This window comes from Tupaia chinensis, unplaced genomic scaffold (genome assembly GCF_000334495.1).
Source record: "Tupaia chinensis unplaced genomic scaffold, TupChi_1.0 Scaffold144142_1, whole genome shotgun sequence".
Lineage (NCBI taxonomy): Eukaryota > Metazoa > Chordata > Mammalia > Scandentia > Tupaiidae > Tupaia > Tupaia belangeri.
Window position 1 is genome coordinate 48,155 of NW_006203997.1, and position 14,531 is coordinate 62,685.

The 14,531-nt window shown below is 40.6% G+C and overlaps 1 long non-coding RNA gene and 1 pseudogene across 1 annotated transcript in view; one reads left to right on the forward strand and one right to left on the reverse strand.

Annotated features, from left to right (window-relative positions):
- Positions 1-6,625: 6,625 nt before the first annotated feature.
- On the forward strand, positions 6,626-7,582 carry LOC114005624 (developmental pluripotency-associated protein 4 pseudogene; annotated as a pseudogene).
- Positions 7,583-10,475: 2,893 nt separating this feature from the next.
- Positions 10,476-14,531, reverse strand: part of LOC102481404 (uncharacterized) — a 17,158-nt gene continuing 13,102 nt past the window's right edge. Inside the window, exon 3 of the long non-coding RNA XR_003547455.1 lies at positions 10,476-10,748. This is a non-coding gene — a long non-coding RNA (uncharacterized LOC102481404). The remainder of the gene's footprint in view (positions 10,749-14,531) is intronic.

Consider the following 14,531-nt stretch of genomic DNA (forward strand, 5'->3'; position numbering starts at 1 on the left):
TCCTTTCTTACCACCTCGGCCTTCACATTTGTCACAAATCACATTCTTTTGCAGGGCCATTTTTCTTGTTGCACCATTATATAAATCTTCTAAGGTTACTGACAGCTGATGTACAACGTTTTTACCTCTTCTTTCTCTCTGCATCCTTCCTCCTTCTCCAAAAAACATATCAAAGATGTCCACTGGGGAGCCAAAATCACCACCTGCTCCACCCTCTTTAATTGCCTGCTCTCCTTCTCTGTCATATAATTAATTCCCTTTTCTTCGCATCAGAGAGAACTTCATAAGCTTGAGAAATCTGTTTAAACTTCTCGCCTTCATTTGGATTCTTATCAGGGTGGTACTTCAAGGCCAGTTTCCTGTAAGCCTTCTTCAACTCTTCCTGGGTAGCATTGGGTTTGACCCCCAAAACATCATAGTAAGTCGTTTCTTTCACCATTTTCTACCTCCGGTGAGCGAGCTGAGGCCGGTGTGGGGGAGCGGGAAGGTGCGCATAGCTGTGCGCAGCTCGGGCAGCCACCGCTCCTCAGCTCCTCACCGAGCGTTCTGGAAAGTTCCCACAAAGCCAGTTTTTAATGGCAGTTTAATTCTTGAAATTTAGAAGGCTTCTTTGCAGAAATGGGAGGTAAGAGCAGGTGAAAAATGCTTGCTTTCAGGGAACAGCTAGTATAAATAGGTCCGAAAAGTAGACTTTGTCCTGTGTGACTTCAGAATGCACTCTTAAGATACAATTTTGTAAAAGGAAATAGTTTGGGTTAATAAAATACTATGTGTTTCATAATTTATTCATGTGCGAATAAACTGTTTTTAAATCTAAGAAATATTTCTCTATTTCAAAGCCTAAAGTGCTTATTAGAATATTTTTTAATGAACAAGTATCATTTTCAAAGATAAGTGATAATAAAATCAAAGATCACTCTGCGTTTTCTACCTCTTTATGGCAGATTTGTCAGATTTATTTAATGCTCCTGGCAAACTAACTCATGAACATGAGAGTCCTAGACTCTTCCATCTCCGTTCCAAGTAAGATCAAGATTCCACTCATCATTATTTGCGTAACCTACCCCTTCTTCTCCTTTGTTCCTACCATCACAGTACAAACTTTTTGGGGCCAGCAGGTGGTGTAGTGGTTAAGGCACTGGACTCCCACATGGCCAACCATGGTTTTGACTGGACTTGGTGGCTTGAACTCACACCAGGCCTGTGTGCATGCATGCCCAAGATCCCAAGAGGAGAATGGAGAAGGAGTTACAGCATAGCCACACCCCCTTGGAGGTGATTCCTCGCTTTCTGTTTCTTTGTTTCCGTCTCTCCAGTGAGCATACATAACCTATAGCAAAAACCTAAAAAAAAAAAAAAAAAAAAAAAGTACAAACGTTTCTTCTTGTCTTCACTTGGGTTCCAACCACACATTGCAACCAATGATCTTCTAAAATGCGCATCTGAGCATACATTGCCTATCCACTGAAATCCATCAATGACCTTTATTTTAGATAAGTGTCTACACACTTTGGTAAGCATCAGAAATCCCTGGAAGACTTGTTAAAACGCAGGTGGGTGGGGACTCTCCTCAGTTTCAGATCCAGTCGCTATGCAGTGGGCCTGAGAACGTGCTCTTCTCACAGATTACCACATACGCAATGCCGGTGTTGCTGACCTGATGCTGCAGCTGCAGGGACCACACTCTGAGGAAGACTGGTCTACAGAGGAAAGCCTATCCAACTCCTTACTATTCTCCAGACCCTTCAGAATTAGCCCAGGGCTTAACTTCCCAGAAGAGTCCCATCTCCACTCTTCTCTGTGTCTCTGCCGACATCCAGTCCCATCACACTATCCAGTTCCTTGAAATCAAGACTTTGTCCCATTGTACACCACACAAATGGCGGAAGCATCATTGGCATTCTCCTCTCTCGGTTGATACTGTCTGGAATAAGCCAACACACCGCCTATACCCTTGTATGCAGCAGCTCTGAAATCACCATCAGCCCCTCCATACCATGCCTCTCTATGGGTACCTCTAGCCACACAAAATAACTTGGAGTTTTCTGAACAAACTACAATAACCTTTGGGCTTCACAGCCTTCGTCCAGCCTGTCCTCTTGCCTGCCAGGCCTTTTACCCCCTTTTCTACCCATCCTTTAGAAAGAGCTTTGATGATGACCTGCTGCTGTAGTACAGTGAAGAGAGCCAGGTTCCACATGGCTGACAGCAGCTCGGCCAGACAGCTGGAAAAGCATGCCAGGCACATGTGTGCATATGCCTAAAATCCTAATGTGACGGAGGAATGGAAGAAAAGACTCGTGACATGACCACATCTCAATGGAAGGTGTTTCCTCTCTCTCTCTCTAAGTGTATATATCCACTGGCAATTTAAAAAAACAATAGTTATGATTAGAATTTATCCTTAGGCCAAACATTTTTGCAACTGGTAAGGAAAGAATATTATAAAATCTAGGTAAAACTGTAAATATTCTCATGTTCAAAGCACTCTTAAGTGTTGAAAACCTGTTTTTTCTCTCTTGGATTTTTATGAATTATCTTTTCAAAGAACTAGAAAACTGACAAGAGGGAGAAAAAAAGGAGGCTTCTTTCCATTTTCTTATTTTGTTCTAAATCTCCACACATCTAAGAAGCTTTATTTATATTCATGTGGTATTTTAACAAATTATGCTTGCATATACATCTTTATTAAACAGGATATGCAGCAGTCTTAAGTTTATACTTCTATGCCTTTTTTATTTTCTGTGAGACTTTACTTTTGATTATGTGGAAGAGAGATTATTTAAATATATAGTTATTTATATATAAACTATATTTGTGTGTGTGTATGCACATGCGCGCGTGGCCCAGCAGATGTGGCGTAGCACTAACATGGTGCTCTACAAGACTGGAAGCCACGTGGCCAAACATGGGTTTGCATCTCCAGGCAGGCCTAAAAACACGCCATGTACATCCTGTGTGCCCAGGGTTCTGAGGAGTTGCAGGGCTGGGGGGAATCACACATGATGAGACATTGTCGAAGATGCTTTCTCTCTCATGCAACATGTACGAACTATCATTAAAAAAAAAAAAAAGTGCTGTATAAAAAATTGTGTGTGTAGGGCCAGCAGGTGGCTAAGTGGTTGAGATGCTGGATTCCCACATGACTGACCGCAGTCCAAGTCCCAGAACTGGTGGCTTGCTTTCTCACTTCGCCCTCTCTCTTTCTCTCTCTCTCTCTCCTTCTCTGTTTCTCTCCAGTGAGCACACATGCCCTATAGCAAACTGAAATAATAATAATAGTAATAAATAAAGACACTAAATAATTCTTTTTAAAAATGTGTGTTTTACATACAAACACATGAAGGGACTTAAAAACTATGGGAAAATGGAATTAAAATCCGAGCATATTTTGTCCAAAAAAACCTATCCATGCATATTTTTTTCATAATTCATATTTCCATGAACTTGCTGAAGATCCCTCACATGTATATAGAAATTTTGTTTTGTTTTGTTTTTTAAGAGACATTTTTGCTACAGGGCATGTGTACTAGCCAGAAAAACAAAGAGAGACAGAGAGATGGAAAGCAAGAACTCAGCCCCCAGGGTGGAGGGTCGCCATGCCACAATCCCATCTTCAATTTCCTCTCAGGATTTTGGGCATGCATGCACATGCACCCAGCATGAGCTCTAAGTTGCCGGGTTCAGGACTCGAACTGTGGTCAACTACATAGGAGTCCATCAACGTAACCATTATACCATATGCTAGTCCCAATTTTTAATGGATAACTTACACTATTAGTTATTCTCAGTGCATTAACACTTTTTTAGCACAATCCTGAATGTCTCAGTTCAGTCACTGGTTGAATTAATTGCAGACTCCAAATTATACTCAGCAAAAGATGTGGCATACAGTGAGTACAGCATTTCTCTTTAAGAACGTTTATCCTTTTGACAAGATGAAGCCCACAGCCCATATACAGTCAAAAGCAGGCTTCTCAAAGAATAAGGGCTGGGGGCAAGGAGGCAAGGCAATCTGTTCAGCATAGTGGAAAAAAAAAGATTAGGCTGCTGAACTTGTAAAGCTGTTCCGTTATCTTCAAATGGACTATTTGTAATAGAATTTCTACTGTAAGAAAAAATTCTATAGTTGCTTAAAGCTTTTATACAAACTTTGAGCTATGTGGAAGCAACTAAAAATGAAAAAGATCAGTCTTATTCTTCTTAGGTGATTAAAATATTTTTTGCTTTCTTCAAGATCCATTTTCGTCATCTCCAGTTCAGTGGCCCTCTGTTTTGGGGGAGGCATTCATGTCTTCAAATAGACTTGCAAAGTGCCTGCTCACTGTTAAACACTGGAAGAAATTCTCTAGAAATTCAGTAGTTATTACCTTTCATGGCTCTAAAATCTCGAGAGACAGACAATCTCATATGAATTTGTCAAAGGATTACCCAAGAAGGTTGTATGATGTTATGGGTGTAATAGAACCTGATTGAAATGCTGTCCAACTTAACTTGGAAAGGGAGGAGAAGAGACAACTGACTCTGGAAGGTGCTGTTCAAAGGCAGAAATCAAGCTCCCCACAGTGTGAGTTCACTTCTCCTCCTCCTGGCACTACTGTGACTCCATCCCTGAAGTTCCTCACCTCCAAGTGTCTCAGCTCAAACTTCCAGATTTCTAAGAGCAAGAAAGTCAGGTTGGATCATCCTGGAGCAGGGATTATCCCCTACATTTACATGCCAAGGAGATAGAGTTGCCAGATTAAATACGGGAAGCCCCATTAAATTTAAACTTAATGAACAGCAATTTTTTTAAAATTATAAGTATATTCCATACAAAAATTTGATTCAAATATAATAGGACATCTTGTACTTTTTTAAAAAAAAATAAATCTGGAACCCTGCAAAGAGGTGGTTCTTTGAGTATAAGCAAAGCTCCAAATGGAGACCTTGTATGTTCAAATAGATGCAAAAAATGCCCATCATACCTCTAGTGTAGATTGGATGAACATAAAAGAATAAAGCATTGCAAGCCTTCGGAGCATTTCTCATTTAGCTCCTGCATTCACTTTAGCTCAGCTGAGTGGAAGAGAAGGCTTATTAGAAGGTTGACAGCTGTTGGGCAGGTCCCACGGGCTGATGGTTAGGGAACCTGATACCATATGACTGACTGCACATTTCAAATCCTGACCCCAAAAGCTTAAAAAACATGTTGGGTATGTGTGCACCACTCAGGATCCCAAAAGGAGTCAAGAGATTGAGGAAACTTGTGGTGTGACTCATTTTCTCTCTCTCTGTCTCTCTCCAGTAAGTACGTGTGCCCTCTGGCAAATTAATGGAAAGAAGGTTGGCAGTGATTAAGGAAAGTTCAGCTTAAGGAGTTCTTGATTCATTTTCATCAAGTAACTGAGAAGCTCTTTTTATGGCTCTCCGAATCTTACCTTACACATGAAAATGCTCTCTTCATAGGATGTTGAAAGAACTACCTTTAGGCTATGGGATCAAAGGCAGAACAAAAAACAGAATTTTTATTGTTACAAGATTTGGAAAATTCTTAAATAAGTATAAAGAGTCTTCAAAAGGTTTGTGGAAATGCTATGCATGAATTAAAAAAAAAAAGTCTAGACCCAAATAAACTCACACTCTAATTCCATTTTCCACAAAATTTTGAAGTACCTCTGTAATTGATATTTTTTAGCACCTTACACTTTACAAAGTACTATCATATCCTTCATTGAATGTGACCTCCAAACAATGTCATATAGATAAACAAACCAAGTGTTTTTTCCCCACATTTCCTACATGGAATACTGAGTTCCAGAAAAACTAATTATAGTGTCCGGGATCACAAAGCTACCAAAGTGTATCAGAACTGGATTCAAACTCGGGCCTTTTGATGCTAAGTCCCATATTATACCACCCTTCCTCACTGCCAGATAACACTTAGACTACTTCAGTCATGATTAATTGAAAAAATACAAAAAGAATATTTGTAATTTGTATCCTTGCTTGAGATTTCTTTGATTTTTTACAGTCTATGAATGCTAAGCTCTTGGGTTAACTGAAATGAAGAGTTGCTCAAAGGATCCACTCCACTCACTCTCTTCTTGCATCTTTCCCCTGAATTCTGTCTTTCATGTACTGATGAGAAGGGTCTAGACATGTGTGTTGTGCTTTCCTAGGAGGGAAGGTGAGCAGTCTACAAAAAGGGAACACCAAGGGCCCTGCCCTGGAGGAGCTGGTAGAAGCAGTGCTGTGTGTGTTCTCATGGCCAGTCTCCATTTGCACTCTCTGGCTCTTGAAAACTTCCACAAGAACAAATGGCCTAAAGAAGGGAATGTCTAATTACTGTGTGGGTGTAAGATTAATGTTATCTTCACCTCACTGTTGCTCCTTTCTTTGCAGAGTTACCCGAAATAATATGAAAGTTCCCTTTACTAGCCTTCACCTTAATGAGTCAATTCTTAAAATCTAATCTCTTAAAATACGGAAATAGATCATGGGTAGTGAAACAAAACATATTTCTGGAGATAAGAAAATATCAAAAAAAGTACTTTTAGTCACAAGATAACCAAGAATTTTTTTCTCAAAGAGTTGGTTTCAGGAAAAGAGTTTTTCCTTTACCAGCTCTATCTATTTTCAGAGTATGGAACATGCAAGAGGCAAGGAGTGGAAATCCACAGAGAAGTCAAGAGGAGAGTATGGAAATTCTGAGTGGGAACACGTGTCTGAGACTGAAGAGCAGCAGTGGGCTTCCAGCCAACCAAGCCCATCTACAGGTTTATTGGCAACCTCAGCAAAGGGGAAAAAATTAAAAAGATCTGTGAAGGATGACAAAGCTTCCTGTCCAAAGGAGAAGGCACAAAGCAATGACAGCCTATGACCTCAGAAAAAGATACCAATTCCCTCATTGCCCTCTAAACTGACACCAGTCAACCAGCTTCACTGACATCTTGCAGGGTTGGTGCCAACAATTAAAGATTAAAGGCCAGAAATTAGATGTATATAGGAGATCGTGTGCCTGTACTTATCCAAATCATAAGGATATTTCTGCCACAACAAAAGAGACCAGGATTGAGTCATCATTATGAAGAAAATTAAAGATGGGCAAAGGGAAAACATTGATTTGCAGAAAGTCCTCAGGAAAGGATGTGTTCTGAAAGGACTAATCCTCCAGGAGTGGCTTCTCTACCTGCAGAAGCTTCATCTAATGCTGAAGAGTCTGCAGCTATCCTGGAGGGAGTGAATACAATTGAGGTGACAACCTCTGCCTCAGAGGCCTTGCTGGCCTTGTAGGCCAGCATTGCATCTGTGTCTGGGAAGATGGAGTCAGCAGAAACAGAGGCCATGGAATCCAAGTAAGAGGCCTATGGTGTCAGGTGGTGGGTGGTCCATGGGAGAAGTCTCCCTGCAAACACAAGTGGTTGGGTTCACCTGCAATTTCATGCAGGATAAGCCTGGGTTCCTGAGAAGCAAAAGTGTCTGTGCCCTCTTCCTACTTGCGACCAGCAGTTTCCCACCCCCGCACCTGGAGGACAATATGTTGTGCCCGAAATGTGTGCAAAGGAACAAGGTCTTAATGAAAAGTCTCCAGTGGGATTAGAATACCAAGAAAAGGGCACATCTATGGTTGTAATTAATGTTAGAAAAGTTGGACAGTAGACTCCACAGTGACCCAGCCAGCTGAACTCTGTTCCTCCACTCTAGCCAAGCTTCTTTCTGCTCAGAGGCCATGCAGACTGGTGGGATGCAGATGGTACCCTTGGACCCCCGACAGTGCCTGCTGCCTCCCAGGTTGGGGTACAGAGACTTGAAAAATGGAAATGACTTAACAAAGGGCCATCCATTCCATTATTAAGATGAAAACGTTGTTCCTAATACCAAATGTCTACCCTTCTGAACTAGAAAGGACTTCAGCAGCTCTGTGAAGTGGGAACTTCCTCAGCGGTGCCGTGGAGGAGATGGGACAGGGAAGTCGTATGCTTTTGTTTGATTTTTCCTCCTCAGGATACTGATGACTTAGGAGATGTTTCATTCTGATTGTAAATTTAATAAATTTAATAATTTATATCAAAGAAAGTCTGTTTGTTGTTCTCCCCCCACAACCCTGCCCAAAACATATGGTTCTTTTTTTTTTTTTTTTTTTTGAGAGGTTTTTGCTATAGGGCATCTGCACTCACCAGAAAGACAGAGAGAGACAGAGAGACACAAAGTGAGAAATCACCCCTTCGGGGGATGATCACGCCGCAATCTCTTCTCCTCCATTCTCCTCTCGGAATCTTGGGCACGCATACACTTTTGCTTGGCATGAGTTTAAACCACTGGGTCCGGGACTCAAACCATGGTTAACTACATAGGAGTTCAGCGACAGAGCCATTATGCTAACTGCTGGTCCCAAACATATGATTCTTAATAAGAAAAAAAAAATTGGTTTCATTTGTGAGACTTAAAAAAACAGGAAAAGTTTGTCCAATGCTTTGTGGAACAGGATTGCTTCTCATATCCCAGCCCTCCCCAGGTGAGATTCTTAGAGCTAGTGCCATCTTGTGCATAGGTGACAGCTGCCCCACAAATGGGGGATAATTGGATTCGTGGGTTCCTATTATTCCCAGGTCCTAAATAAAAGAGGCCTGCCTCATGACCTAGAGTTAAGGGAACGATATCCCACACAGCCAGCCAAGGTTTGAATCTTGACCTTGACAGCTTGAAAAAATAGTTCAGGTGCATGTGCATATGTGCCCCAAATCCTAACAAAATGAAGAAGAAGAAATTGTAGCATGAACACACCCCACTGAGAGGTACTTTCTTCCACTCCCTCTCAATTTCTCTGTCTCTTTCTCTCTCTGATCAACACCTACATCCTTTGGCAATTAAAATACAACAACCAAATCAGTGATGCTCATTCTTTATATATGGTCATGTGATGTTAACACATAAGGGAGTCATGCCTGAATGCACAAATGTGCTGAGAGCACTTACGTATATCATCTCTTTTGTTCTGGAAGGGCCAGGGGAACATTTGGGAAAAGAAAGGACTTAGCCAACTAAGGTCCCTTAGAGGACAGCACCATGTGGCTCAAGGGATATGGGAAGCTAGAACTGGAAACAATCACAGATGGTTCTTCTCTGGTGGAAATCGAAGGAGTGACTCTGGCTTGCTGCATTCAGACGTCTTCTGGGAAGTAGCAAAAAAGAGGAATTGGGTGGATGGAAATCATGGTATTTGTGTGTGTGTGCGCGCGTGTGTGTGTGTGTTTGGATTTCTGGTTTACTTGTCACCGTTGTACTTTTTTGTGGAGTGCATTATGACTTTTCAAAGCATGTGTTCAGTGTTGTAATAATCAGATCAAGCGTATAGACAGTCCTCTTATTCGACATTGAACGTTACATTGTGGTGAGCACATTTAATAATAGTTCTGTTAGCTTTTTATTTTTTTAATATATATTGACTTTTTGGTGGCAGTTTTTACTCTGCTGTGGTACACTGTGTTATGATATTCTTACCATCTCTTCACATTTTCCCTTAGCAAGTAGTCTAGCCTTTAGCATATAGGCTCAGAAATGTCAATGTGTTGTTCTCTGCTCTTAAATTGAAAATTATTCCTATTCAAAGGCTTGTCATTGGCTTTTTTCTTTCTGTCAACTTAAACAAGTTAGTTAGTTAGTCCTATCCTAAAAATTCTTATATTTATGTAGTTTTCTATTGCTGATAAAATTTGAAAATCTTCAAAAGGCTGTATAAAAATTATTTGGGGAACCAGCAGATGGTATGGTGATTAAGGTGCGACTCCAACATGACCAACCAGGTTTAAACTCCAGACCTGGAGGCTTAAAAATCATGGTGGGTGTGTGCATGTGCGTGTGCATGTCCCAAATCCCAAGAAGACAACAGAGGAGAAGGGATTTTAGGATGGCCATCTCCCCCAGGAGGGTGACTTCTCACTTCCCCTTTTTCTGTCTCTGTCTCTCCAGCAAGCATACAGGCCCTATGGCAAAAACCTTAAATAAATAGATAGGAAGATAGATAGATAGATAGATAGATAGATAGATAGATAGATAGATAGATAGATAAGGGCCTGGGGATAATAGAAACCCAGGAATTATCCCCCATCTACAGGACTATTGACACCCATGCACATATCCCAGTAGGAAGAGAAAACAGGAGTGCTGTGTAGTCTAGAGCTTATGACTTACTTTTACAACACATATTATGAAAGCAAAGAACTAACCTTCAGCATAAGGCACAGAAGTTCCTGTGTATTTTTGTGGGATGTTATATGCTGGTGAATATTCAGATTATCCCACATGAGGCCCACACCAGAAAACTTACTGACCTCAGTCCAGCTCTTTAATAAATACTGGCCAACTAGATTATTCAGTCCTAAGCAGAATAAGACGCTTATCTGGATTTGTCCCCCATGTCACCACATATGTGAAAGAAGGTACTCAGAAGTGTTGCAGATACCAACATTGGAAACTGTATTTAAGTGAGTGATTAGCCACTTTCCTCCCAGTGCTGATCAAAGGCTTTTTCCAGACCCATCTCCAGCATCTTACACTTCTCACACTTCAAAGGCTACAGGATGCTTCCTGTGTTTGATCCAATGTGATCCTTAACAACTCAGCAAGGCAGGTGAGGGACCTCATTTTGTAGATGAGACAACTGAAGTTCAGAGAGGTAAGTGGCTTGTCTCTGTGGCCAGTGGAGGTAGAGCCATGTATTGTAATTCCTCATCTAGTTTTTCTTTCCAACACAACACACCCATTATCTGTAAAAGATGAAAATCAACTAGTTGGTACAACTGAGACAAGTCTCTGACTGCTTTACTGTCTCTCACCAGAGAAATCAGCGCAGCCACTTGGGGCAGGTAGTGCGGGAGCCCTGTGCTTACCCCTCAGGGATAAGCGAGTGTGACTGTTCCTGAAGAACTAAAATAATCAGGGGATTCAAGGTGAGGGCGGAATGTTTTACCCAGAAAAAAGTATCCATTTCCAGTTGCCAAATGCTTAGAATATACCTGGTATAATGTTTCTCAAAGCCTTCCATTTGACTATTTATTTCTCAAGCAACAAAATTTTGTTTTGGCCACTTGACCAAAATGTCAGGATTAATTTGGATTTGTCCTTGGTTTGGTTCACACACATGACTGGAATTAGAAAAATGGTTTAGTTTAGATAGGGAATGACCAAATGTTAGGGGTGAAGGGAATTTAGTCCAAATCTCCCAGGAGTTTGACCAATACCACACACGTAATTCCTCTGAATCTCCACTTTCTTTGCCATGTACAGATACTAGGCTATTTGCTAGAGCTGAGAGAAACAGTTTGACTCCTGCCAGCTCTGGAGGTCAGTTGGAGGTGACAGAGATTGAAAACCTGAGTCAGTCACATCTTCACTTGTGCATAGGCATGATAAATTAAGCAATACCTAAACACTGGAAGGGTTTCTGGGTTAAAGCAAATATCCATGTTTAGAAGCACATCATGTAGCTTGGAGCCAGTTTTTACATTTATTACATTTATTTGTCTAAAAAAGCACATAGCTCTACAGGAAGGCAATAAACTTACATTTGGCTTATTGCACTACATGTCACCTTTGGGATATGTTGAATAATTTGCCTAAAGTGCTGTCCTTCTGGGAAAACATCAAGCTTCACAGATATTTTAAATACGTCATTCCCCTAAATTGAGAGCAAATGTGTTTTGACAGATTGAATTTGAACATGAGATAGAAAATAACGCACTTCAATACCGTGTGGTTCCTTTAACATGAATGTTGGGTTGCTAAGGGCTTGAGTGTTTGCTTTTTCCTTTAATAATTCTTTTTCTTCCTGACTGTACTCTAACTCATGTTGTGTGGATGCTAAATTCCCAATCCTTAAAGGTAGCCACATTGTTAATTTCTGACCAACTATGGACTCCATTACTACTATAGAGTGTTTTGTTCTTTCCCCAAATGAATCGTGGAAGTAAAATGATCACAGTCTAGCTCTAATTGTGGGATCAAGGAAAACTGAAGGCCCACCTTGAACCTCCCTTTGCTTTTTGTTCAAAATGTTGGAAGATAAGAGAATGGATTCATTTACAAGTCTTCTTTATCCCTTTCCCTTTGAAGCAATCCACATAAGTAAAATGTGTTCTAAAAGGGCAGGTGAACAGGTTAGAAGATGTGGAAAATCTAGCAAATGGATCGTCAGTGCAAGCATGATGGTAGCACACCTAATACTTAAAATGCTGAAGGTATATTAGCAGCAGTGCTACCCTAGAATATACGCAGTGGCACCTGGTTCCTTACAGTAAGAGCACAGGAATGGATGAGATCCGACCAATGCTTCCTCAAGAATATCTGAATGACAGAATGTTGTAGATGTCACCTGCCCTTAGCCTCTGAGGGTAGGATATGAGGTGAGCATTCTCAAATTGCCCTTAACAAACCCTCTGACTCTATTATCCATTGATTTATCTAAATCTTCTTGAGGGAGTTTCTAGCTTTAGCCTTCATGATCTCTTAGCATAGATAAAGGGAACCTCTTTTTTTTTTTTTTTAATTGTGAGTCACTGATCCACATTTTTGAAGAAAATCCTGAAGTACACTGAAATAGAAAGTACTTAACCTCATTCTAAGAAAAAAGATGAAAGACTAACAATAAAACACTGTTCCATAAATCTTAATTTAATTCCTACAGCACATTCCGAAGGACATTGTATTGTGGTTTTACTTTAGAGCAATTTAAGAAGAGAGATCAGATCTGAAAGAAGAGGAAGAAAAAAAAACGAAAGTATTGAAATATAAGAGGAGAAAGGAGGAAGGGAAAGGAGAAAAACTTAGAGGGATAAAGAAAAGAAAATGGAGGGAGAAAAAAGTCAGTGTTGACATAAACTAATTTTTTCACAGTCTAATGTGTGCTGTGTTCTATGGCCTCAAGACGGTTAATCACTGTCCTTCAACATGTTTACTAGATGCTGAATTTCCAAATAAAACAGTCACTGTCAGGATACTCTTTTCAAAGTTATGTATAGTAACAGACCAATGGTTCTTCCCAAGGTCATTAACTAAGGTCACATGAAACCAAGCCAGATCTAACCTAGGTAGAAAGTTTCTTACTCCACCAAGAATTGCGCGTTCCAAATGTACAATCTTTACCCAGCAGGGAAGTGCCTCTTTGTATTGCCTGTAAACCTCAATCTTCTGCTTTGCCCGTAATCTATGAATAGAACTCTGGGTTATGATGAAGAACTCTCTACTGGAGCTGTCTCTATTTTGTACGGTTTTATAGATTTCCCAAATAGCTATTCTTGACCTTTATCTTTCCGCACAAAGTCCTGAGTCATTGTAGCCTGGAACAATGAACATACTTTCCATTTATTTAACCGTGTCTGTGTACCACGTAACCTTTACAGCAGTGATGAATTAGCTATGGTTGTTGCCTTCATATAACAGATGGGTAAACTAAGACACAGAAAGGTTAATAACTCACCCCAGGGCACACAGTAACTGGGAAAACCAGGATCACAGCTCACACTGCCTCATTCTAAACCGCAGTCATTTAATCCTCTTCTTTCTGGGTTCTTCCTCTTTGCTTCTCGGTCTGACATTCTGCTATTTGCTCTGTCGAGATTGTTTACCTGACACTGAGAACATCCTGGACGTTCTTCAAACAATTCTATTTATATGTTTTTTGTTTTATTTATTTTAATTGCTAGGAAGCACATGCACACTCCAGAGAAAGACAGGGACAGAGAGAGGGAGAAAGCACTCCCCTGTGGCGTGTGGTCACACTGCAGTCCCTCCCCTCCATTTTTCCATCCCATCAGGATTTTGGGCTTTTATGCACATGTGCCCAACATCCTTTTTAAGCCACGAGGGGCAGGATTCGAACTTCAGTCAGCTATATGAGATCCAGCTCCCTTAACAACTAGACCACAGGGTTAGCCCTGAGCTCTTGCATATGAAATCTTCCTTGACTAAAAGAAGTCAGCTCATAATCATCCTTTCCCACGTGATGCAGGCCAAAAGTCCACACCTCCCAAGGACTCTCCTGACTTGGTTCTAATGTCAATGCCTTCCACATAAAGAGTATTCTTAGGAGAAGCACTGTTGCACTGAGTGTCATGTTCTCTCTCCAGGTGTAGGTCTACATTGTGTTCTTAGTTGTAGAATAAAATGCGGTTGGGAGTCCAGCGACATAGCCATTATGCCATCTGCTGGCCCCACAAGGATTATTTTTTTTAACTGAGGTTCATAGAGGTTTTTTTTCATTAAATAATTATTTTATTTAACTTTATTTATTTATTTTCTTTTGACCAGAGAGGGACAGAGCTAGAGCAAGAAAGAGAAAGTGAGAAAGAAAGCCACCAGGTCCAGGACTTGAACCATTGTCCTCCATATGGGAGTCCAGTGCCTTTAACCACCTGCCGACCCCCCCAAGGATTTATTTTCAATAATGATAAAAAGTAGTAATTGTGTGTGAAGTTGGCATTTTCATAAACTGTAGTAGTGTAAATTGGTACCACTTCTTTGGAGGAAAATTTAACTTTCTTTTTTTTTTTTTT